The 27,254-nt window shown below is 44.4% G+C and overlaps 1 protein-coding gene across 3 annotated transcripts in view; it reads left to right on the top strand.

Moving 5' to 3' along the window:
• The first annotated feature begins 310 nt into the window (after positions 1–310).
• The window catches only part of FAM135B (family with sequence similarity 135 member B), a 364,989-nt gene continuing 338,045 nt past the window's right edge, over positions 311–27,254 (top strand). For 2 of the 3 annotated variants that reach the window (XM_012506834.2, XM_030794948.1), the window contains exon 1: positions 668–841. The gene's annotated coding sequence lies outside the window, so the exon portion shown is untranslated. Of the gene's footprint in view, positions 379–667; positions 842–27,254 lie in introns of those variants that run through there. The other variant, XM_030794947.1, reaches the window with a different exon arrangement.

Here is a 27,254-nt window from a genome sequence, read left to right as displayed (position 1 = left end):
TGGGGTCTTGGCTCGGAAGGGCAGCCCCGCTGCGGGGACTGAGCATGCTCGCGCCGGTCAGGCTGGGAGGGCCGCACGCGGGGCCCCAGCCTGCGCCCTGGGCGCCCGAGCGGCCGAGCGGGCGGGGTTTGGCCGCCGGGCGGCCCGCCCCGGGCTCCCATCAGGGCCTCGCGGCGGAGACGGACCGAGGTGGGAGCGCGTGAGCCGCGCCGCCAGCCAGTAGCGCAGCGTCTACCCCCGCGGTGCGCAGCGGCTGCGGAGCGGAGCCAGCGGGAGCAGCAGGGCGGGCTCTCCCGGCCGCGAGGGCACGCGGCGCGGGGCGGCGCGGAGGTCTGGCCGCGTCCCGGCGGAGGAAGGAGAGGAGCGAGGGCGCCAGAGGTGAGCGCAGCCGGGGAGGCGCCAGCCCAGCGGCGCGGGCGCAGCCGCTCGGTCCTTGCTTTCTTGCGGCGCTGGCGGCTGCGTTCCCCCGACCGCGCTGACAGCCTCGGGTCCTGGCGCCCGCTCGCCGGGGCTGCCCTGAGGCCGTGCCCGGGCAGCTGTTGCAAGGAGGGGGCGGGGGGGGCAGCTGCGGAGTTCCATAACCATAGCAACCGCATCAGCACCGGCGGCGGCGGGCGAGGGCAGCATCCGCTCGCTCCTCCTCCAGGCAGCCTCGCCGCGGGGACCCAACACCAGCTCGCAGGTGCCGCGGACTCCCCAGTCCGCCCGCCGCCGCCGCCGCCGCCGCCGCCGCCGCCGCCGCCACAAGTGTTGGCGGCCAGAGACGGCGAAAGAGGAGAGAGAGGGACCCAGGAGCGCGGCCCCGGGGGGGAGAGAGAGGGGAGCCCTGCAGTGGAGACAGGTAGGTGAGAGCGCTTCGGGGTCGGCAGCTGTGAAACTCTCTCGTCGGTGGTAGTGACGCTTCTGCAAGCGTGGTTGCCAGTTGGATGGCTTTCTGTCACGGAACAGCGATTCCGCCGCAAAATGTGGTTTATCTCCCTCGATTTTCCCCAGTCTCTCTGCCCTCCAGGTTTGCTGCACATCTGGACAGGTCTTGAGGGGATAAGAAGAGCCAGGGCTGTGAGAGGAGCGGAGAGGCTGGGTTAATGAGGGCTTCCCCCGAGGAGTCCCAGATGGTGGCTGAGGGGGCGCATGCAGACCTTGGCCATTGGGGTCCTTGGAGCCAGGGAACCCGGGGGCCAGGCTCAGGAGAAGACCGCACTGGGGTGGAGCGGACAGTGGCAGCAATTCTGTGTGATCCAGGCGAATGCACAGACCCGTTCTTCCTGTGGCTTGGCTGGGGACAGGGGTGTGCGGGGACACTGCAGCTCAGCTATGACATGGAAAGGGACCAGCTCTTGATCTGTAGAGCCAGCTTCAAGCCCAGTCACTGGAGGGGATGTTTAGACGAGGCAAGTAGTAACTGTTATTATTTTGGGACACAGGAGTATCGTGTTATTGCCGTTGACTATTAGGGATAGAATGGGAATAGAAAAAAAATTTTTGAGCTAGCAGTCAAGGCTATGCTCTCCCCTTCTCCCCACCTCATTTCTAGCTCCCCACCCCACTTTGCCAGCAAAACAAGAACCACATCGTGCATAGTGACAATCCTTGCTCCTTGGCCACTGGCAAACTATCTCGCTTTCAGACAGCTGGAGATACCCGCTTCAGCTGTCCATTTGAACCAGGGGGCATTGTTTTCCATCAGGTTATGATGCTCTTGATGTTAAGTGATGTGTCAAAGCCGAGAGGCACCTGGGCTGTCCATACAGTGTGATGGACTGTTAACTACATCTGCAGGCTGGAGAGAGGGCCAGAGCTTGGGGAGTGATTCCAAACTCAGATCAGCTGGGACCAGGGCCCCAGAAGAAGGAAGATAGCATGTGAATAATTAGGGTCTGAAAGTTCGTGCATGTAGGTAAGTAGGTCTCTGAGTAATATCCAGGATAGGCAGCCATTGACTTTGAAAGGGCTCTTCCTTTATATCGTGACCTCAGGGGACAGTCTAAGTCTCAGTTAAAAGGCTATGTTCTTTAATTGGGCTTTTAATTTATGATGTTGTTATGTTACCCAAGGGGATGTGATTTGGCCAGCCTCTCATCTGGAGATTTATGTCATAATACAGATGATATTATCAGAGCTTAGGCAGATGGTTAGGTGTAGAGGAAAGTGGACCAGATTGGAGGCTCAGAAAACATAAATTTGAACCCTGATTTCCTCATGCACCTGCTGTGTGACCTTGAGTTGTTCCACCTCACTGAGGCTTCTTTCTCTCATCTGGAGAATGGGGATACTAACTAACAAGTCTTCCAGTTTACCAGGCTCAATCACTATCCAATGGAATGTGGAGAGGATGTTTGGGAAGGGCTTTTTAAAACCTAATGTCTTGTGCAAGTAAAAGGGATTATTGTTTTCTAAAGAAACTCTCTTCCTCAGATTGGCAAATCATTAAACATCCATCAACTATGAAAAGAGAGTGGAAATATTAGTCAGTGACTCACAGTGGAAACACTGTAGTCTGGTCCAAGATTCACTCAGGGCAACATAAAGAGGGCTTCTCAGGGGAAAATGCTGCATGCCATCCTCCTTGCCTACAAGAGCTGAAGGTCAAGTGCTTCGCCATCAAATGCAGCACTCGTCTAGTTTGAAACAGTGAGGTCTGCTCACAACAGGGGTGGATTAAATTTTTTTTTTTTACAGTGTAAACAGAGATTTACACAGAGTAGGGACTCATTTGTCCTCGGGTTGTGGGTTTCTTGTGGGCAGGATTACTTTCATCCAACTCTGCTCTGTAATGTCAGGTGTTTACCAAATATTTGCTCAATTTGACTGAAATAGACTGCTGACAGCTTGATTTTATTGCTGAAGGAATTATAATTTCTGGAAGGAACCAGGACTATCTTATACTATTCTCTGCTCTTTTATGCCCCTGATTTTGTTCATGGTGGTCTCCCTGCCTAGAAGAACCATTTCTCACTTCTTTCTTCCTTTAACAACCCAATTCAAATGCCCCTTCCTACAGGAAGCCTTCCCAGATTCTCTCATGTGCTCCCACAACACTGGACCTGCTTTGTGATGGACTGTGCTGTGTCATCCCTTGCACACACATACCTGTCCTTTCTGTTGATTTGATGCTTCCCAATGATAGGTGCCTCTCCCTATCTGACTTTAGTTGTGGCTGCAGCACCTGGTGCAGCCATGGCCATGATGAATGGTTGTTGAATGAGTGAATGAGCCTTACTTCCAACATGACCACCTGTGCAGACGTAGGCTGCAGAAAGGTCCTTCCTGGCTGCTTTCGCCATCTCGGTCTGTGTGGCAAGCCTGAAGGATGCTCCATGGCTTATTGTGCATTATTTAGGGTCAACCCACTGAGGCAAAGTGAAGGAGAACAGAAGCACATATTTTGCTTTAAAATGCTCATTTTTTTTTCAAGTGGGCACTTTAGGATAACTGAAATCTGGTGTTGAATGGCCTTCATGTAACATTTGCTGAAAACATCTGATGGAATATTTTAAACTTGAAATATCTTTCTCTCACTTCAATTTCTTTCCTTGATTTCAGCTCCAGTATAGTAAAAAAGCACAAGCATTGGGATTTCAGCTCCAGTATAGTAAAAAAGCACAAGCATTGGATTAAGATAGCCTAGATTTAATCTCAGTTGTCAGGGTACCCGGAACTAGTGCACTTGATTGCCTTGTGCCTCAGTTTCCTCATTCATAAAGTGTGGTTGTGAATACCCATCTCTCAGAGATGTGGAGTTTTGGAGCGAATTAATAGCTGTGCCATAAAAGTAGTTCATAAACTGTAAAATACTAATACTCAAAGTAAATTCATTCTTTTCCTTAATTTTTGTACTAGAAAATGAGCAAAATCCTTGTCTAATTTCACAGCATCACATGGGCTCCAAATGCTGGTTCCTTCACTTATTAGCTCTGTGTGACCTTCAGTAAATCATTTTGCTCCTTCGGCCATCTGCCTTATCTGCATAGCATTGTAATGATAGCCACCTTTCAGGATAGGTAGGGAAATGCACAGAAAGAAAAATGCCATGCCAGGCACTGAATACATAATATCTGTAATTTGCAAATGATAGATGTAATTACCAATAATAGAGGGTTGCAGAATTTTTTGAAATGCCCCAAATGAGTCTCCTCCCTCTATTTCACCTACAGTTCTACAAGAGAGGAAGAATTAAGAAGATGTCATGGTCCCAACCACCAAGAACCTCTTTTGGTTAGACATGAGAGACACCAGGAGGAAGCAGAATGACCTAAAAATTTAGATTCAGGGCCCGGGTCCTCACTCCAGATCTAATACTATTTGCAGAACTATTGATCTGGTCACCTTACCTTTCTTGACTCAGTGTTTTCAGCTGTAAAAAACCTGGGTGATATCAATGGCCTTCTCTAGCTCTATTTCAATGCTCGTATACACTAATCTGTGTTTCCCCTTACAAAGTTTACATCTATAGCCCTCAGGCCATTTTGTGGTGGTTGTTATTGTTGGGACTCACAGCTTACCCAAAACTCTACATTTCAATGCTTTATATACCCATAGCCCTACCACCAAATTTTTCTTATTTTTGCATTTTCCTTAGTTTAGAAAGTTAAGTCTGGGCGCGGTGGCTCATGCTTGTAATCCCAGCACTTTGGGAGGCTGAGGCAGGTGGATCACAAGGTCAGGACTTCAAGGCAAGCCTGTCTGATATGATGAAACCCCGCCTCTACTAAAAAATACAAAAATTAGCCAAGCGTGGTGGCACACGCCTGTAATCCCAGCTACTTGGGAGGCTGAGGCAAGAGAATTGCTTGAACCCAGGAGGCGGAGGTTGCGGTGAGCCAAGATTGTGCCATTGCACTCCAGCCTGGATGACAACAGCAAGACTCCGTCTCTTGAGCCAAGATTGCACCACTGCACTACAGCCTGGGCAACAGAGTGAGACTCCAACTCAAAAAAAAAAAAAGAAAAAAGAAAAAGAAAGTTAAAGTGCTCAAGATGACCCAGGGACTTAGGGAGTTGTTTAATACTCCTTGTCCCAGTCCAATTCTTATCCTACTCTAGGCAGGAGGTTCTGCTGCTCAGTCCAGTCTGCAAGATCTCCTTAATTCCAAATGCAGTAAATTGTGTGTGTAAAGTCTGATCTCAGAGAGAGCTGGCAGAGATTCACGGACATCGCTAATATCTGCTGAGCTACCCAGACACTGGGTGCTCAGAAATGTCAAATGTTTCTGCTCAAACATGAATAATTTCTAGGTGGCTGCACACCCATCTCAGGAGTGACTCTTGAGGGAGATTTTCGCATCACAAAGGAAAGTGGCACTGTGAGCCTGGGATCTGTGGCCCTGCCTCCACCTCTGGTGTGGATGGAGTGGTGCTGTGATGTGCCTGGTACAGGGCATTTGCATAAGTAGCCTGCCCTGTGTCACTCATCAAGCCAGACTCTGAGAATCAGCTGTAGACAACACAAGGTCCTTACCTTTCAAGAGCTTAATATGTAGTTGGGGGATCAGGCATGGAAATTGGCAAGAACAAACCAGGCAATGCAAGGGGTCTGCGGGAGCAAACAGAAGGAGCCTCCGACGTATGTCCTAGGTGGTGGCTGTCAAGGATGCCTTCTTAGAGGAGAGAGAGTCTAAGCTGAGTCTGGAGGAATCTCCACATGCAGGCCTGAGGGAAGGGCAATCAGAAAGGGAGAGCAACATGCAGAGACTTGGAGACAAGAAGTAGCAAGGAAGAGAAAGGAATGGCAGGGCTGGAACAAGAGGCCAAGGGGTGAGGTGGTGTCCATTGAGGCTTGGGAGATGGTAGGGTTACATGTTTGAGAGTTTTGCAAGCCAGTCTTTTCCTCTAACGGAAGGCCATACGAAGTCACAGAAAGGTCTAGACCTGGGCAGGATGTTCTCCCCAGCTGTGATGGAGGCCAGGTTAGCGAGATCCAACAAAGATTTTATGGCCTCTTAGGAGGCTCTACAGAGGTGCTTGACTTCAGGTAATGAGAGGTGGGAAAAAGAGAAGGAAAGAGAAGAAATAGTGTGAGAAGGAATAGTAGAGAGGAACAGAAGGAGGGTATCAGAGAAATGAACAGATTGCATCCTATCTCACAAAAATATCAGTGAGACATTCTAGGGACCTTTGACCATTGATAAGTCAAGAGGAAGGAGGGGTCATGGTTGATACTCAGGATTTCTTTCCATCCTCCCACCATGAGAGAAGAAGGCAAGGACTAATAAACCAGGCTCTGAATTGACATCCCTGCCTCTATTCTGCTTCCCAGTGTCTACTCGGCACAAGGCAGCCAGAGAGATCTTTATAAAACTAAAATCAGATTAAACTCTTTGCTCAAAGCCCTTTTGTGGTTTTCTAACTCAGAGTAAAATCTGAAGCATTTCCCATGACCTGCAACCTACATGACCTTCAGCCCCTGTTCCAACCCTGCTCACCACCTTGTGACCTAGTCTCCTCTACAGCCACTCACCTCTACCCACCCTGGCTTCCTGGCTGATCTTCAGCAGCGCATGCTACTCCCTCCTCCTGGGACATTCTTCTCCCTGGTAACCACTGGGTGTCCCTACTTTATTCTGGCTGCAACTCACATGTCACCTTAGCATATCATTAGCCCACCTTTACCACCTACTTCTACAATGACAGTCTCTTATTTTGATGTTTCTTTCTTTATAGTACTTATCAATATATTACATAGTTCACTGTCGAACTCCCACTGGTAGAACAAATCCTCTCATATAATATGCACTCAGTAAATGTTTGCCAAATGAATGAATGAATGAATGAATGAGTGAATGTAGGATTGCCTCGGCACCAGAGTAGATGCTGGTCCCAGCATTGACTGGGAATTAGAAAATGAGGAAATGATTGAGGGAGAAACAATGACATGTTCCAAATTGTGGGTTAGAATTAAGTGACTATTTCCTACATAGCTACAATATTCCAGGCATAACTAGGCAGTTGGATAGCGAGACTATCGAGATAAAATTTCTTATGAAACATTTCTTGGCACACGGAAAACTATAGATTTATTGTTAGAGGAGTCTCCAGCTAGACACTGGAGGGTGTGGGCCTGGTTGAGTTCTGCTGTTCACTTTCTTTGTCACTTTAGACATATTCTTTCCACCCCATTCTTTAAAGTCTTGCCCTATATTTTAATTGATGATATAGCTTTTGTTGTTGGGTTTTGTGATATAGGAAATATTTTTCTTTTCTTTTCTTTCTTTCTTTTTTCTTTTTTCTTTTTTTTTGAGACAGAGTTTAGCTCAGGCTGGGAGTGCAATGGCATGATCTCGGCTCGCTGCAACCTCCATCTCCTGGGTTGAAGCGATTCTCCTGCCTCAGCCCCCCAAGTAGCTGGGATTACAGGCATGTGCCACCATGCCCAGCTAATTTTGTATTTTTAGTAGAGGCAGAGTTTCACCACGTTGGTCAGGCTGGTCTCGAACTCTTGACCTCAAGTGATCCACCCGCTTCGGCCTCCCAAATTGCTGGGATTACAGGCATGATCCACCACGCCTGGCCTATTTTTCTTTCTCTTCTGGAGTTTTTTCTTTAATTTCATTATATTTAGCAGACGTTGAAGTGACGTCATATTCTCTAAGTCTTCAGTTACTTAGAATAACTGTAACTTACAGTCTCTAGTCTTCAGTTATTCGGGGGAAGATGGGCAAGGAGAGTGAAGAGAAGAGGTGAGTGTCATCCCAGGTAGCTGGAGGGAGGTAGTGGTGGGATGAACTCTTTGCATATGGATAATCTAGAGGCAGAGTGGTGTAGGCTTCCTTTGTGGGAGTGTCTTCCTGGTGCAGCTCTTTCAGCAGGAAGTTCCTGTGGTGGAAGTTCTCTTGCTAGGATGGCAGATAAGGCTCTTATCCACCCGTCTGTCCGTCTGAGCATGGCTCACTCTGTTCTCCCAACCAGGCACACCCTCTTCCATGTCTCCAGGGCTAGGCTCACTTCCCTGATGGGCCCTGCAGGTCCCTGTTTTCCTCTCCAACACTCAGTGCAACCCTGTGGCTTGACCTTCTCAGTCTGTAGCTTTCTTGTCTAGATCTTGAGTCCCTCCTAGACTGTGTACTTATGAGATTAAGAACTGGGTTTTATCTCTTATGAGGAGTCTGGTATCTGAAAGAAAATTGGATCAAAAATTGAATACAGGTACTCTAGGGTTAACTCTGATATGAATTAGCTGTGTTCTTTAAGTAGGAACTTAACCTCTCTGGAGTTCTTTTCCCGATTGTGAAATGAAGGCAGTCAACACAAATTTTATTTCTGAAGTGCCTATTATGCCCCATCCTCTGTTATAGAAGCTTGAAGGGGGCCAAGATAAAGAAAATAATGTTTATATCCTTAAGAAGTTTATAACTTTTAAAGAAGACAAACAAGTAGAGAAGCAGTTATAATATACAGTGGCAAAGCTATGATAGAGAGAAGACCTGAGAGCAGAGAAGGACACCTAACCCCACCTGGGAATGCCACGGGGGGCTTCCTGGAGGAAGAGGTATCGAATATGAGACATGAATGGAAAGTAGGAGTTACATAGATAAACGTGGGATGTGGAGTTGGGGGAGCTGTTTCACATGGAAGAAAGCCAGGATGGAGAGCAGGGGTTGAGAGAGTATTGCAGGCAGTGGGATGTGTGGGCTCAGAGAGAGTGTGGGTGAAGAACTTGAGACAGGGGTGGGAAGCTAAAAGGTTGGAGAGGTGAGTAGAGGCTGGGTGTGCAGGCCTTTGGACACTTTGTGAATGGATTTATTCTTTATCTGGAAGCTAATGGGAGGGGTGGAAAGATCTTAAACTGGGAGATGACAGATACAAACATGCATTTTGTAATGGTCCATTCTGGTTGCAACATAGAGAATGCATTGGAGAAAAGTAAGTTAGACAGGAGGCATGGAGACTGGGTGGGAGTCTATTGCAGGAAATTTAGGGTACGTAGACATAAGGATGGCCCAAACCTAGGTTAAGGTAGTAGAGACGGAGACAGGAGGACCCGCTTGAGGAATATTCAGTCAGTAGAATCTTGGCATACAGGGTCCAAGAGTGAAGAATACCTCTGCTCCAGGATGATGCTCCATTTTCTGACCTAGTCTGATGGATTGGCTTTGCTGCTGTTCACTGGCCTGGGGACACAGGGGAAAGAACAGGTTTTCAGGAGGAAATGATGAATTGTTTCGAAAGCATGGAGTTTCAGGTCTCTGATGACATCCATATACATTTTAGGCAGTATCAATCAAACTCAGAAAAGAGTTTGGCTGAATACACAGACTTAGGGAATCCTCAGCATGTAGATGCTAATTGAGAACCTGGGAGTAGCAGTGATTGGCTAGGAGAAGTATAGAGGTAGAGGAAGCAAAGGTGTTCCTTTAGACCCACAAAGTCTACACTACCGCTCATTCAAAAAATCAAACAAACTCCAGGCGTGATGGCTCACGCCTGTATTCCCAGCATTTTGGGAGGCTGAGGCAGGTGGATCACGAGGTCAGGACCTCGAGACCATCCTGGCCAACATGGTGAAATCCCATCTCTATGCAAAATACAAAAATTAGCTGGGTGTGGTGGTGTGTGCCTGTAGTCCCAGTTACTTGGGAAGCTGAGGCAGGAAAATTGCTTGAACCTGGGAGGCGAAGGTTGCAGTGAGCCGAGATCGCGCCACTGCACTCCAGCCTGGTGACAGAGCGAGACTGTCTCTCACAACAAACAAGCAAACAAACAAAACAAACAAAACACACACACACACACAAACAACACACACTATCTGGCTTCCTCTGTCCTTAGGGATTTTTCCTTTTGTGTCTACACTGCTGGTTGGGACAGATCATCCCTTGATGTTCCTGTGGCTCACTCCCTTTCCTCATCTAAGTCCCCTCTTTGTAGTGATCTCTCTGGACAACCCTAGTTAAATAACCCTGTGTAGTCTCTAGCCACAGAGCTTGCTTTTTTTTTTTCCTCAAAAGAATTCATTATTATATCATTATCTGAAATAGTAGAGATGCGTCGGTTTATTTGTTTTCTGTTATCTCCTCTGCAAGATGTGACCTCCCATGGTGCAAGGACTTTGCCATACTCATAGCTGCACAAAACCCTTAGGATAGTTCCTGGCACCCATTGAGCATGCGATAAATATTTGTCAAAAAATAGAAGGATACATGCAGAAATCATCAATAATAAAATAATACTTTTTACATTTAAAAAGTAATAACCGCAGCCCTATTTAAGCACCATTTACAGTTCCTGGGTCAGAAGGTGGCCTTCCAGTTCAGGGGCACCCTGCAGCCTGGTTGCTTGCTGCTGGACACCTGCCCCCCTGGGATGACCTCCCCTGTCCATCTCCTCAGATGACACTGACAGGTGTCTTTTTTTTTTTTTTTTTGAGAGGGAGTCTCACTCTGTCTCCAAGGCTGGTGTGCAGTGGTGTGATCTCAGCTCACTGCAACCTCTGCCTCCTGGGTTCAAGCGATTCTCCTGTCTCCGCCTCCCCAGTAGCTGGGATTCCAGGTGCCCACCACTACGCCTGGATAATTTTTTCATATTTTTAGTAGATAAGGGATTTCACCATGTTGGCCAGGCTGGTCTTGAACTCCTGACCTCAGGTGATCCGCCCACCTTAGCCTCCCAAAGTGCTGGGATTACAGGCATGAGCCACTGTGCCTGGCTGACAAGTGACAAGTGTGTTTTAAATTTCAGTTGAAACAGAAAAGAAGTACCACCCCTGCCCACCCTCTGCCCCGCCCCCCCGCACACACACTTAGGGCTCGGATGAGAGTAGTTTGAGGAATGCAGTGGACAGCTCCCACCAACCATGCTCCTGTGAATGCACGGGTGGGTGCTGGGCCATTTACTGGGAAACAGCTCTGCTTGAGACATTAAGCATCAGATGTAAGTACAGCACCCCACTGTTCTACTTCATCCAGAGATAAAAGCAATGTTTTCTTAGACAATTGTTCTTAACCTTAATTATGTCCAGGATCATTTTGAGCACCTGATAAAATTTATAGCCACTCTTCTCAGAAAAAAAAAAAAAAAGTAATCCTATGGGGGTTAGGGGGAAGGTATGGATCTCCTGAAGTCCTCCGTGACCAGCTAAGAATGCCTTTTCTACAAGTGGGTTGAGGCTGCTTTGGAGCCTGCAGACATCCCTGCATGGGCATCACAAAGTGATTGTATTCTCTGGTGAAAACTAAAACAGCAGATCTTCTGAGTATTATTAGTGAGACAGGGTCATGTAAATGAAAATCACAACCTTTAGAGTGAGGCAGACTTTGGTTTGAATCCAAGTTCTGATTAATCAACTTGTACCATTTTGAGGGGGACTGTTCCAGTTTGAAAACTGAAAGTCTTGCATCCCAGGAACCTTCTTGGTCCTGGACAACACAGATGAATTGGTCACCCTATTTCTGATACTTGTTAGCCAAGGGACCCTGGGCAGTTACTAGGTCTTTGTGGAGAGGTCCTGCTTACTCCACCTTAGGTCAGGTACCTAAGATGCAGAAACTGAAATGGAGATTCTTGTGCAAGTGATTGGCTGAGCAGGTACCTTCAGTTGAAACCTCAGAGAGAGAGAGAGAGAGGGAAGCAGGATTAGACAAAGGAGAGGCCAGTCATGGATATCTAGTCTCAGCCTGATGGCACAGGATGCCCTGGGACACACATGGCCCACACAGTCTTCCTCCTTGAGGCCAGGGCCCAGGCTGTTGTCACTGCTGTAGACTCAGCTCTGGCAGCATATCCTCCCAGGTATTTCTGGGAAAAGCAGCTCCTGTCAGCTGTGGGCAATTCTCAGAAGAACAAAGCAACTGCAGGCTGCTAGCAGCCAAAAAATCGTCTGGGTGATGGAGCGCCAGCTCAGTAGACGGGGCCAGGTGGGTCAGCAGTAGCATCCACTACGTTAATGAGTATTTCAATTACAGCCCTCCAGGTCTTCCTTTAAGACACACACATTCCCCAGGGCTCATTCTTTGGGACTCATAACATTCAGCCCTACTACCCTTTGATCCTCTGAAAATGCCTGTGCCCTGAGGGAATGAGTCATGAAATACTGTAAAAATGTCTCCTGAAACTTTGCCATGCTTGGAACCCGAGGAACCTATGTGGATTTTCATCCCGACTTAGCCACTCCTCCTGCTCATCTCTTAAAAGCATCTACTGACCAGCAAAAGTGCAACGGGATGCCAGCTACACCAGTACCTTCCACCCTGGTGGGGTTGCATTAGCTGTTCAGACATTACTGTCCACTCACTGATCATTTTGGTACCTGAAGCTTGGTTTTGTTTACCACCCACTTGTGCAATTACTAGGAGGCTTTCCAAGTTTAAGTAGATGACCCCTAAACCATCCTGGATCCCACCTTCTACTCAGATAGCTTTTCCTCTACTCCCCTTAGCCACACACACACTCACATATCATACTTGTTCTGCATTCCAGATGATCTGTGGAACATGGCCTCGTCTCTTAGCTTGCTTTTTGAGTTTTCCTGCTATTGCTGTTCTTTGATTGCCTGGATTCCTCTGGCCCAGTGATCTTTGCTATTTCCCTCAATTCTTTAGCCCTCTTTTTTATAACTCCCCTCCTTACCCACATGGGTTTCATGGTATGGAATTTCAGCAGTACTTTTCCCAATAACCTGATTGTAACCTCAGTTTCTCCCTAGGAGACTGCAAGACTTCAATCATGTTGCTTTAACTGTATTGACCTTGGTTCCTTTATCTCTAAAATAATGATAATACACAACCCATGAGGAATTTTTAATAAAATTTAAATAAAAATAAAATTAAACAGCTTCTACTGTAATACTTGGCACATAGTAGGAGATTAATCAATGTTTATTCTGACTAAAGGCTGATCTGTGTATGTACTTAATATCAACCAAGAGGATGGCGGATTGTCATTCCACTCTGAAAACTGAGGAACCTCGATGCGACTCTTCCTTGAATGGAAACTGGATGGGATGGACAAAGGGAATATCATTAGAGAAGACCCTGGGACCTTGTGTGGCTTTGGAGATGGTTATGCCTTAGCGGTCTTTGAGGCCATCAACCCATGACAACACTGAGCAATAGCTTATGTTCAGAAGTGTGACAATGAGTCATAAAAGAAAATTGAAATTACAGTCTGTAAACTCTGCTGAAGTAAGAGTATAATTTCTAAAATAGGTTACATCAGAAATTACTAAAATTAAATATAAAACTATTTGATGTTTAAAGGACTTGATATTAGTTGTGTGGAAAATTAATTTCTGGGGCACACATCGTCTTAGCTGAGGTGTTATTGCAAGGGGAGAGAAGGCAACTGAATTGGTGGCTTTGGTGAAACCTCGTTGATTTTAACTCAGAATGTAAAATGCACTGAAGAATAAATTGCATTTTTAGTTTGTTTAAAGGAAATATATAAAGATAGGATTATCCATGGAATCTTGTGCCCAAGGTAGAATTCATCAAGCTTGGTATTTTAACAGGCCAGCTTCTGTTGGCCTTTTGGGAGAATAAAATGAATATTAATATAATTGCTTCTGAATAACAGAATGAGATTCTCCCAGGTTTCTTTTTTTTTCTTCCTTTACCCCCCTTCTTTTCAAGAGCGTGCAGATGTTGGAGAAAAAGAATAACAAAACCATCTTTCAGCAACAGATTAACATTGAATTAGGAAGTGGTGTGCGTGAGAGGAAAAGGAAGCTCTTTCTAAGCCCCTACTATGAGCTGTAGACTGTAGAAAGTACTTCCCCAGGTGAAGCTTTTATGTCATCTTCATGCAGGGCCGTCATTAGCCCTAAAAAAATAAAAGCCAAGGGGGCAAAATACTTGTTCACAGTCACCCAGTCAGCCAGAACCTGACCCCCAAATTTGTTTGATCTCAAAACTTAATCCTTCCCGGCTGCACTGTAGATGTCCCCGTGAAGGGTATTCAAAATTCAGCTATAAATCATGAAAGTAAAACAAACTATTTCCCTCTCAGCCAATAAAGAAACCCAAATGAAACCTCAAAATACCGTATTTACTCAAGACTGCTTGCTTTTAGCCACCCAGCTGTGTGAACTTGAGAAAGGACTAGAGCTCCTGTTTAACTTGGAGGAGGGGATTTATTTGAGGATCCCTCCTATCAGGTCTGCGTGAAGGGTTGCAGGCACATTTACTTGAAAAAACTCATAGAATTAGAATCCTGCTTAGGCTAAAAAAAGAAAAAGAAATCCAGAGAAATCTATGTCCTCCCTACTTACTCAGATGAGCAGTCAAAATATTAGGTGTTCATCCTTTCACTTTATACTTTATTGACTTTCTTGAAACAAACTGGAAAAAAAGAGCATTTACTAAAATTGCAGATCTGCTCTTTCTTATTTGTATGGCTTCATTCAGTGTCCCCCTAGATATTTTTATTCAAAATTCAGTGATTAATGTATGTGTCAAAACTCCTGGGATGCAAATGTAACGTATAGTGTATACCTACACTGAAAATCAATATACTGCTTTAAGAGGCATCTCATTCTAAGTTAAAACTGAGACTGGATTGACACTCAGTGGAATGCAGTTGAGGCTTGCATAGGGTCACTGCGGGAATGAGCAGTGTGCCCTGAGCTGGAAGTTGTCCTTGCAAGTATTTTTGGTGTCCTGATTATGGCTTCCAGGGGTACAGAGGGTGAGGTACCCCCAAAGAAGGAGCTGATGCATCTGTTTATAATTTTAGCACAATATTATTGCCTCTCCTGTCTGTCTCCCTCTCTCTCTGTTTCACAGGCATGCGTAAACACGTGTACAAACCCCACCTTCATCTGGGCAGCCTCCTCATGGATGCAGATTCACCTCAGTTGCCATCTTTTCTGAAAAGGCATTTCCCACCCCTCTGATGGTTGAATTCATTGTCTTTCTGCTCCCACAGCAGCTCGGCTAAGACCCCAGCTTGGAGGCGTGACAGCCTGTGGGTTGTGTGGTAACACGTCGCTCAAAGCCTCGCTCCTCTCCTGGTTAGCTATGTTACCCAGGACAGGTTGCTCAGCCTCTCTGTACTTCCATTTCTTCATGTGTAAAGTTGGGATTAAAAATAAAATGGTGCCTCCTTCAAATTTTTGTTAGGATTAAAGAACAAACACAAGAAGAAATGTGGTTAGAAATGTGACCCATAGCAAGACTCAAGAAATGTTAACTTTTGCACTTTAAGCATTGATTTAAGTCCATCTCTGTTTCTTATTTGAGACAGTGAGATTTTTTTTTTCAAATTTTAAATTCATTGTTCCTGAAATATAGTCTCTTCCATTTATTAAAGCAAAATTCATTGAGGTACCTAAGTCTAGGTACTATATTGGCACAGGTTTTATAGAAAAATGTGGCTTATGGAGTTATTAAATGAATACTTGGGTAGATGGATGGATGGATGGGTGCATGGGTGGGTGGATGGAAGCTAAAATAGTTTAACAACTTTTTTTTTCTAAAAATATGGGTATCTCAGAGTACTACTCCATGGTGAAAATATAAAATGAAGAGACCCAGTGTGAGTGGATAGGAACACTGGCTCTGAAGCCAGAAAATGGGTTTAATCCTAACTCTGCTACTGGCATTGGTCAAGTTTGTTAACCAATCTGAGCATAAATCCTTTCATCAAACAATGCAAGAACAATATGTCTACCTAGTGGAGTATTTTGAGGATTAAATGAGTTAATATATGAAAAACATTTAAACAGGGACTGGCATACTATATTTAAACACTATGAAGCGTAAGCTGCTATTACTAGGTAGGACCTGGGATTGACTACAAAACTTGCAGGGCCAGCTGCAAAATGAAGAGGTGGAGCCCATTGTTAAAAATTATTATTAACATCAAGATGGTAACAGCAGAGCAATTAACCGAAGGGAGGGTTCTTCTAGGCATGGTGTGGGATCCTCTGTGACTACATAGGGCATGCACTCATAGAGTCAACCCTGGTAGGATGCTAATTTCCCTAAATTACAGAGTCTGACAAAGATTACAGGCATCTTCTGAGCAGGCTCTTGATGGCCCTTGTGGCCACGTACTTCAACACACTCTTCCCTATTTCCCTCTTCCCTGCACTTCCTCACTCCATGCAGATACCCTATGGACCTTGTTGTTCCCCACATCTTTGGACACCAGCACGGTGTCACTCCTGCACAGCCTACACTCATGCCCCCTCTGCCGAAGTGGCACTTCCTTTCCGTCCTCCCTCTACAGTCTGGGAATCTCTTTTACATCTTTCAGCTGAAGCTTGGCCATGATGTGGAATGGACTCCTCTGCCCTAGTGCTGACAGTGTAGCCCCTACTAATGTCCATCTTTGAACCGAACAATTTCACACTCTCCTTCTCCAGATGGTGAACTCCTCCAGGGGAGGCCCTTGACTTATTTATCTTGTACTCCCATCTAATGCCTGACTATTCCAATCGTTTCTCCTAAAGTTAGGTCTGGCCTTGGCACTGTTAGATGCACAAACTCATGGTAAAATCTTGGTTTCTGGAGCTGGTCTTATAGAACAATTCGCTGAAGAGGCTGGGAGAGACCAGTTGAACAGACATTGGGTTGGATGCTACAGAGGCAGGAGCAAGCGGAAGGTGAAAACGATAGAGTGGAGGAGCTGTCATTCAAGCGAGAATAAAGCAATAAAGCATGAGCAAAGACTGGCTGTGTTATAGCCGCATAACCGGGGCAGGCAGTGTGGATGCCAGCCTTGAAGGGCTAGACTCCCAGGACTATGCTAAAACATACCCAGTTCAATCACTGTCCACCTAAGGGAATGGTGCAGCCATCGGTGCTTTCCCAAAAGCCTGCTCCGCTGGCGTTAGCGCAGACCCACTCCAGATGCTCAGCTGTAATATGCAAGCTAATTGACCTGAAGGATGCAAACAGAGCATTTGAATTCAAAAAATCCTGTTCCAGTTTCAACTGTGCCACTCACTAGCTCTGATTTGGAAAACATTTAACTTCTCTGAATCTGTTTTCTTACCTGTAAAATGGAGATAAAAAGACTATTTTTGTCCTAGGTGGCCTGGACGATTGAATGATGTAACCACTGCATACACAGACTTAACAAAGTGCCTGATATCATGTGACATAATTGAGAAAGAATATTTATTTTATTAGTAAATGAAATTTGATCAAGTCTATAGCATGTGCCAAGAATCATCCTGTGTGCTGGGGATGCTGTTGAGAGCAAGGCAGGCATGGTCTCTATCTCCTCAAACTTAAATTCTTTTAGCAGGGAGAGTAGGGAGAAGTCAGAGGTAACAAGCAGGAGTTTCTTTCTCTTTTCCCTTCTAAACAATGTGTTCAAACACACGTTCATTCAACAGACAGGGGTTTTCTCCTGTAATCTTACCAACAGTTTTATCAGATGAAAGCATTCTTACTGATCTCTTTTCACAAATGAAAATTTTGAAGCTCAGAGAGTTGAGTGTCCTGTCAAGAGTCACAAAGATGATCAGTCTCAGAACCCAAATTCCAACTTAGAGGCATCTGATTCCAAAGCTGTTTCAGAAGGCTAACTTGTTAAATAGAGACGGACTCACAGTCCTGCAGAGCAATCAGTGCAAACTAGGACAAGTTGACTTGCTTCTCAAAATGACGAGAGATACAGAGATCATCCTAGTGTTGTTTCACGTTGGCTTTCTTCCATTAGGAAATATTTTCTCTTTCCTTTGAATTTGTTTCTTCTGCTGAACCCCTCTCATTTTTTCCTCTTTCTCTCATATATTCTTTATTTCTCTTTTAGTAGAGATACTTATTTAGATTAAAAAAATCCTATTTGAGTGTGGACAACTTGAATATTGAGCCTATTTCATAGTCTGTCTTTCTCCACAGGGCTTCCACACCATAGCTGCACAATAAATGTTTATATAATTCTGCCATTAGGATTTTATTGTACAACCTGACGGCAACAGCCTACAGAAACAGAGCGATCCCATCATGTCAAGGTACTGATGTTTTGGAACCAGATAGATCACAATAACTGACTTTGAGGTTTCCCCTGAGCTACTAGCACAGGCTGAGAGCCAGTCTCCAAGTGAGGCTCGCCGGAGCTGAGCACTAGTTACAAATGGCTGCTCACTTCTCTCCAGCCCTCTCTTGTCCCAGGGAGTCCCTGTGGAATTCACATGAGGAAATTAAATTGTTAAGAATGGTGGAGCCAGAGCTCAACTCCCAGAGGCTCATGGACATCCAGATCCAATGAATGACTGTGTTGTTTAGCTGTGTTTGTTACTGGCCTAGTCCTGCCAGCACAGTTGGCACCACTGAGAACCTACCCGCAAAGTGGCTGCCCCAGGGCCTCACTGTGCTCAGAAACAGACTGTCTCAATGAGGAATTGAGCCTCCCTGATGGGGTAAGCCTTGGGGGATGAACATCAGGAGGTATTTTTGTGGGAAAACTAGGTGCGCAGGGATATCATTTGATTTTTGTGTCCTTTTGTATTGAGATGTTAGAGCTCCGTGTAATTTAGAAGCAAGAACAAAAGACGTAAGTTTTGTTTCATTTATTTATCCGAAAAATATTAATAAGCACCTACTATAGTCCAAGTCCAGTGCTGAGGATACAAAGATACAATCATCATCATCATCCCCAAAACTAATATTTGTTGAATTTATTTTAGCAGGCATTATGTTAAGCACTTTGCATGCATTATCTATTTAATCCATAGGGTGCCCAACTCCAGGGTTGTATGATACTGTGATATAATAAGAAATATAAATTTTTATTTTAGTCCTCAGTTATGGACACAGAGCTCCTAAAACCTTTATAATTTCCTACGTGATAAGAGCAATAAAGATGAAAGTAGCAACTTCTGTGATTCATAACAAGCCTCTATCAACATTGTCTGAGTTGATATCAACGGCATGACTTTTGGAAAGCCCCTAAACGGGGGGAGGGGGGGCTGGTTGCCAAGGGGATCAACCATGTGATTAGAGGGTTGGAACTGCCAGACCCCCAACCTCCCAACCTCCAGGATGGGATGAGGAGAGGGGCTGAAGACTGAATTTATTACCAATGTCAATGATTTATTCAATCATATCTATGTAGTGAAACTGCCATAAAAACCCACATGGACAGGGTTCAGAGGGCTCCCTGGTTGGTGAACACATGGAAGTGCTGAGAGGATGGCTGCTTGGAGAGGGCATGGAAGTTCCACACCCTTTTCCATACCTGGCCTGATGTATCTCTTCTTTTCAGTGCTTTTTGAGTTGCATCCTTTGTTATAAACTGATACATGTAAGTAGATGTTTTCCTGAGTTTTGCCAGCTGTTCTAAGAAATCATTAAACTTGACGAGGAGGTTGTGGGAACCTGTGACATAGAGCTGGTCAGTCAGAGGCACCGATGACAACTGGACTTTCCATTGGCATCTGAAGTTAGGGGTCTGAACCCTTAACCTGCGGGGTCTGCATTGACCCCAGGTAGTTAGTGTCAGAATTGCTCAGTGTGCAAAACCCACACATCTGCCGGCAGAAATGTTTTCTCTGTGAGCGTATTGAAAAATGGTTTGCTTTTCCCCTCCTTACAGGAAATGTCTTTTCATGTCTTCCTCAACACTCACCCAAGGGCAGGGCCCTTATTATTTGTAGTATTATATACCTAGGGTTGTCTTATGTGGCTAACCTAGTGCCATCCCAATTTTGTGCGTAGAGTTAGAGATCAGGGTCACCACTTTGGTAGGTAGAGCCAGTGTATTTAGAAGCACCCTTCAACATTATGTTGAATGCCTGATAAGGCAGGATCACTGCTGTCTGTGACTTCAAGTTCTGGTGGAGAAGGGAGATGATAAAACAAATAATTTGAAAGTTATTTATTAATTGCTGCAAAAAAAGCAACCATAGGGTGCTCTCTGGGAGTTTAGGGGAATGAGGGACTGTGGAATCAAGGAAAGCTTTAAAGAGGAGGTAATATGCACCCCCATGTTGATAGGCCAGTTGGATACTTTCAGGTGAAGCTCGTGGGGAAAAAGGCATTCCAAGGACAGAGAAGAACCTTTGCAAAGACAAGGACCTATAGCAAAAGACAGCGTTTTCAGGGGCACTTGTTAACACATTTAGAATGACTAGGGCTCAGAGAGCATGTGTGACTAGTGGCAGGGGGTGGGACTGATAAGGTATACAGACCCTGAGACGCAGGGAGTGTCGGGGGATGGGTTGGGATTTCATCTTGTTTGGGGGGAAGAAATTATGTGTAGTTTTCCTCCAGTTAACACGGGGTACCGCTGGAATAACAGAAACCTCACGACATGGCTTATCCAAATAGGGTTTTATTTTTCTCATGCAACAACAGATCTGGCTCATGCTGCTACTTGTGGGAAGTCGTCAAGAACCCAGGCTTCCTAGGATCTCTTCTCTGACATCTTTACTGTATGTCTGTCTTTTTCTGGTTCATGACCATGAGATCTCTGCTCTACAATCAGACATGAAGTCCATCTTCCTGATACATAGGAAGCAGGAAGGGTGAAGAGCAAAAGTGTATGTCAGCAAAGTTTATGTCTTTGAATCAGGACAAAGTATCTTTCTCCTAATTCCATTCACTGGACTTTCACTAACATCTTCTCAGCCTGAACTGGCCCTCATGGCCACCACTGACCAAAAGGGCGTCTGAGGAAGTGCCTGTCTGGGTATAGGTGTCAGTTAATATCACCATTCTGTTTAGTGAGAAAAGGAGGATAGATTTTGGCTAAGAAACTAGCAGTGCCTGCTAGTGTGAGTGACAGGATCAGCTTACATTTACAAAAAATGGCATTGTCAGCCATCAAAGGTTACCATGACCTTGTAGCCATGACGATCAAGCAGCTCATAATGAGGCAACAGCTAAACAAACAGATGATGAAAACGTAGGGTAAGAGGGATCTGTGGTGATTTGGGAGCCAAAGGAAGGAGCTCTTCCCCCAGTGTGGGGTATGGTTTGGGAAGGTATCCCTAGAGAAGGTGACTCTGCGGCTGAGCTTGAAGGAAGAGAATTGGTAGGTGACAAAGAAGAGGTAAGGACATGCAAGACAGCTCAGGGAAAAGAGCTTTGGCTGGCAAATGTAAATAGTTTGTTCTATTGGAGAAGGGTAAAAGGAGAGTAGGTTCTTCTTAGTCTCAACTAGACACATAAGACAACCATTGGTGACACTTGATATCTGCCTACTCAGGAATTACAGGTGTTCCTCATTAGCAAGAGCCTTTGCAGCAGCCATATGGCAGATAGCTCAGATGCAAGGAAGAATGAGGTACATTGGATGGTTCAGGTTCCACATGGCTTAAAAGACTCATGCCTTTCAGGAACCATTTGTCTCTCATAAGAACTCCATAGGCATTGCTTCTTGGTTCTTGGCTTCTTCTCTCATGCTAACTATAGGAGTCTCCGTAATTGGGAAAACCCAAAGTAAGGAATCTTCATCAGGTATCTATAGTTATCCCAGTCCAGCTCCAGTCCTCTTAACAACAGGGGTCATTTTACAAGAAGCAGTACTGTTTTGTTTAAGTGATGTATCTGTTTCCAGGAAAACAGCTTAGAAAATTTATCCAGTGGTCAGATTCTTAATGCACAAGGGGAAAAAAATGCTAACTGTTTGCCCAGAGCCCTTTAATTTATAGGCTAGGCTATGAAAAGCATGAAAGGGTTTTCTGAAAGTGGGTTATGCTGATTATATTTTTTATTTAAAAATTATTCCTGAGTTCTGCAGGAGATTGATTCAATAGGTTCATGATGGGTTCATATGGCTAGATGAAAGGCTATTTTGTGTTTATTTCCTTTTTTGTTTTAAACAGACTTAATTTTTTAGAGCAGCTTTCAGTTCACAGTAAAATTGAGAAAAAAGTAGAGAGATACCCCACATCCCCCATCCCCATACATGCACAGCCACTCATCAGTATCCACCTCACTGTGGCTCATTTCTTATAATTGATGAACCTACATTGACAAATCATTATCACCCCAAATCCATGGTTTACATCAGGGTTCACTTTGGTGTTGCATATTCTGTTGGCTTTGATAAATGTTTAATGATATGTTTCCACCATTGTAGTATCATGCAGAATAGTTTCACTGCTCTAAAAATCTTGTCCTCTGCCTTTTCATTTTTCAATCCCCCCCAGACCCTTGGCAACCACTGATCATTTTACTGTCTTCACGGTTTTGCTTTTTCCAAAATATTATATAGTTAGAATCATACAGTATGTATCCTTTTCCTATTGGCTTATTTCACTTAGTAATATGCATGTAAGTTTCTTCCATGTCTTTCCATGGCTCCATAGCTTATTTCTTTTCAGTGCTGAGTAATGTTTCATCATCTAGATGTACCATAGTTTATTTATCCACTCTCCCACTGAAGGACATATTGGTTGCTTCCAAGTTTTGACAGTTATGAATAAAGCTACTATAAACATTCATATGCAGATTTTTGTGTGGACATAAATTCTCAACTAATTGGGTAAATGCAAAGGGCATGATTGCTGGATTGTAAGGTAAGAGTATGTTTAGTTTTATAAGAAACAACCAAATTATTATGTACCATTTTGCATTTCCACCAGCAATAAAAACATGTCTGTTGTTCCACACCCTCACCAGCATTTTGTGTTGCCAGTGTTTTGTTTTCAAGGTAAGAAAATACCTATACCATCAATGAGGTAAGAATTAGTGAGATCCTGAACTAAGGCAGAGGCAGTGGATATTGAGTGACTAAATTCTAGAAATATTGCTGATTTAGAATTGACAGATTGTGGTGATAGATTGACCTTGGGTGTTGAATCTTGGCTGACCCTGAGGTTTTGGGTTTGATGACAAGATGGTAGATGGTAGTGATGCTACTTGCAGACATAGGAGAATGGAGGACAAAACTGAAGGTTTTGAGAGCTGGGAATATGGTGCCTCATTAAGAGCTATCTATAGTCTGTGGCTTTGAGCGACGTCTGGGTTGGAAGTAGAAATTCAGGGGTTATTGATGTGAAGATTGTGGCTGAATTCATGAGATTTGATGTGACTCCCCAGTTAGAGCATTTCCTGTAGAAAGATAAAAGAAAAGGCAGGAGACAGAATTGTGGGTGGTGTGAAAACCAACTTGCAAGGGGTCAGGGAGAAAGAAGAGCCTGCAGAAACCAACAGAGTCTTGCACAAAGTTTGGTGCCTCAGTTAATAGATGCTGACTTGAACTACCCAGCGATTTCTGTCTCCCTGTTATCCTTAGCAAATATAAGCTATGGCTTTCAAACTGTATATTTTTCACTAATCTAGAAGCAAAAAAAGAGCAAATATTACAAAACTTGGTAACAGCCCAAGGTTTTGTCCCAAATTGAGTGATACTGAGAATGCATGTCACAGACAGGTCTGGAAAAGCATCCTGCAAGAGGCTGACAATGAACCGGGTGATTAAGGATTAGTAGTATGTGAATTACTTTATTCATTTACTGCTAGCAAACACTTCCTGGTGCTTACTCTGGGATGGATGCTGTTCAGCACATTGGGAATAGAGAGGGAAGAGTCCAGACCGAACCTTCATTCCCCCAGATTCTCAGCCCTAGAGGAAGGAGTCAAACAGTACATAAATATTTACAAAATATAATAGAAAGTAAAATGCATAATGCAGTAAAGTACAACAAGGGAAGAGGAGACAGAGAATTGCTGCTTTAGATAGAGTCGTTGGTTGAGCAAAGACCCAAATGAAGTTAGGAGTTGAGCTGTGTGACTGTGTGTAGGAAAGGCATTCAATTCAAAGGAAAGGAGGCCGGGGGATTCTCAGGGTGACAACTTCAATTCTTCACAGTAAAATCATACCTATGTCCCCAATAAGCTTGCATCTTTTATAGCTGGAATAACACAGAAATAAAACTGGCATGAGGGAGGAAGTTGTGATTGATCTCTACTATGTGCTGGTGTCTATACTAAGCTCTTGACCTTTTCTCACTTGTTCCTTACAAACATGTATCATAAGTTGTGCTGTTACTCTCATTTTGCTGGAAAGAAACTGAGGCTCAGAGAGTATATAATTTGCCCTAAGTTCCACCGTTAATGGCTGGTAGAACTGGGATGTTCTTGGGGGTCTGTCTGGCCTCAGCGTCGTTACTTTTTGTTCATCCATCTATGGCATCCTCCACTAATGACTCAGGCGACACTCCCGACTGTGTATTCCACAGGACAAATTTAAACTCTCTGCACTGCAAGGAAGGAACTAGGGCTATATTTGTTTTCTGTTGACTGGCTGACTCTACAATGGTTTTGCAAACCTCAGATAGAATCACTGAATCTATTTAAAGTTCTGCCTGAGACACATTGATATAGTCAAATAAAAGATGGAATGCTGATCTTTATGTAGTGTGCATAACAAACAAATGTATCCCAAGGCACTCACTTGTAGTGCCAAGGTCCCCAGGGATGGCTTCTGTTTACAGTTTTATGCACACTTACACAATGCTTGGACTGAATTAAAACAATAAAATTATGATTGAAAAGTCTCTCTCTGTCTCTCATATGAGTGGATAAAAAAATTAAACATGACTGTCAATAAGTCACGAACAATTCTGTTCTTATTTGTTTTCACTATTGTATCTTAAAGCTGCTGGTGACTGGGCTGATCTCCCGATTGTTTAGCGAATTACCAGTGCATTGTTCTCATTGGCAATCAATAGCTGTCTTTAGCATCTAGAGAGCCTTTAGGAAATTGCTTTTCAGGATGAGGATATTAGGCTGTATCTGGTTGGAACAATGGCTTTTACTGCTTAGGGTATTGTTTCTATTACAAAAACCACCATCTTTTAGAAGTTAGGAAGGAAATGGCTGTATGAGTTTAGAATTCTCTGAGGTATATATTTCCGTGTTATAGGAAGATGGGATCTGCGTGGGAAGGAGTAGGATGAGAGATTGGAGAAGCAGCAGGGACTTTATCCCCTTATCCAGGAGGGTTGTGTAAAGCATTCTAAGGATACTGGGCTTGATTCTGTAGGCACCATGGATTCTTGAAGGATTTTTAAGCAAGGGAATGCCATGAGAAGACTTCAGATTTTTGTGAATTATTCTGGGGCAACGAGGGTGTGGCTGTCTGTTGGGTCAGGCTAGACATTAGGTCAGCATGTTTTATTCTTAGTGCTCACTTTGAGGTTCTCCTACTAGATCCTGCTTTCTCTCGTTATTAATGCAAGGCCTTAAGTCGTCACGAGAAAAGCAGATCACATGATCACAATCTAATGGGGAACAAAAGGTGAAAATGGTTTGAGTTGAGAAGAAATAATTCATCTCAGTTTATTCTAATTTTTCCAGAGTGTAATAATTCATATTAATGACTGTGTTTCTGACTAGAACTCCCAATACCCACGTGCTCTATCATGGATGTGCAGGACTTATATGTGACCTCCAGATAAAATGTGCTCCATTTGTGATAAAACATGCATTCTTGGTCTTGAGGGGAGACATCAGGCCGTGTCAATCAATGCATCTGCGTTAACAGACCAATCAGCAGAGACAAACCATGATACCTGCATCTAGTAGCGCTCAGTCTTGAGTCCTTCTAAACGTGGGACTCCCCTTGCTGAGGCTGTCAGGCTGCCAGTGGAAACAACATGCACATTGTGGAATGGTGCCAATTGAAATCCATAGTCTCTAAAACTTAGCTCAGTTCTTAACATTGCTGGACAACCCTTTAACACCTCCTTCCTCTACTCTTTATCTTCCGCTTTTTCTCCTTCTGCTCTTTCTCTACTGGAATTTGAGTTGTTCAAAATCTTCCAAATTATACCCTCCTTGCGTTGTCTACCTCCCACCACGTGTCCTCGGACCTGACAGGAGACCCACTTCACTTCCTGCACTAGGGAAACAAAATGAAACCAGAACAGCGCAGGGACTGTCCCTACGTAATCTCCCTGTACTCCTGCATACCACTTCATTTGTATGCGGCTCTTCCTGGAAAGAATGGGCCTCTTTCTAAGGCCAGATCTTCCCTACTCCCTCCTGTTCTGGATCTCAGCCTCCTTCTCTTCTTCAAGGAACTTGTTCCCTGTGATATTCCTTCTTACTTCAGAATGGTCAACCTCTTCCTCTCTTCTAGCCCCAGTTCATTAGCTCATTAACATATACATACTATAGAAATTTCTCTCTCTTACCAAACCACATGGCCATCCCTACATTCCCCCTCAACACACACTGTGTCCCCTCCTGTGTCTGTCCTCTCTCTCTGTCCTGCACACCCAGTCTTGACAAGGTTGTCTCAACTTGTTGTCCCCATTTTCTCATTTATTCTTTTCCCACTGAACATGCCCTTGTGCAAATCACCAGTCTTCTAATTGCCAGCTTCACTGGAAACATTTCACTCTTTAGATCTTTGGAAGGATGCCTCTTTGCATGGTGACCAAGTTGACCATGTCTTCCTTCTGTGAATCACTTCTCTTCACTATTTTTTTTCCTTGATTTCATTCTTTCCTCAATTTCCTCCTACCTGTCATATAATACTTGTTTTCATTGTGGTGTACATTATCGCTAATTCTTTGCTTACTCCTTAAATGCTAAGATCCTCTCTGGTATATACTTTGATCCTTTGATGTTTTTATGGTAAATGCAAATCCCAGGTGTTCTTACCTACTTCAAAGGTTTAAATTACCATAGGTTTCTCACTTTTAAATTGTGCTTAATTCGTTTCTATAAATCCATGCATCCTGCTGGATTTCTCTAGGAGTGCATTTCAAAGCACCTTAAACTCAACAAGTTCCAAACTTACTTCTATAATCTGTCCTTCTTTGAGGTTCCTGTCTCAGTGGGTAAATGGTACTTTTGTCCATCTGTTTCCCTAAGCCAGAAGCAAAAGTCATCATTTCCATATATGCCTGTGTCACCATCCTATCACCTGTCCATCTCTGTCCTTCTAATCTTCCTCCACCTTCATCCTTCCCTCGATGACCCTCCTGAGGCCACCATCATCTCTCAGCTCTATTGCAGTCATATTCTCCTAATGATTTCCCTATGTATGCCAGCCACACTCTGCCCCAAATCTGTGGTGCATTTGATATTCTCAGAATGGAGATGAGATCCTGCTCCTCTCACCTTTCTCTAGGAACCCCACAAGGCTTTGCAGTTTCATGAAGACTAAGAGCATACATTTCAACATTGTGTGCATGATAACTTGTTGCCAGCCACACTGTGCCCCAAATCTGTGGTGCATTTGATATTCTAAGAATGGAGATGAGATCCTGCCCCTCTCACCTTTCTCTAGGAACCCCACAAGGCTTTGCAATCTCAGGGAGACTAAGAGCATACATTTCAGCATTGTCTGTGTGCATGATATCGTGTTTACCTCTCAGCCCCACACAGTGCTTTCCCAAAACAGTGGCTTCC

This window comes from Nomascus leucogenys, chromosome 16 (genome assembly GCF_006542625.1).
Source record: "Nomascus leucogenys isolate Asia chromosome 16, Asia_NLE_v1, whole genome shotgun sequence".
Lineage (NCBI taxonomy): Eukaryota > Metazoa > Chordata > Mammalia > Primates > Hylobatidae > Nomascus > Nomascus leucogenys.
This window is presented reverse-complemented; position numbering and strand designations above follow the sequence as displayed.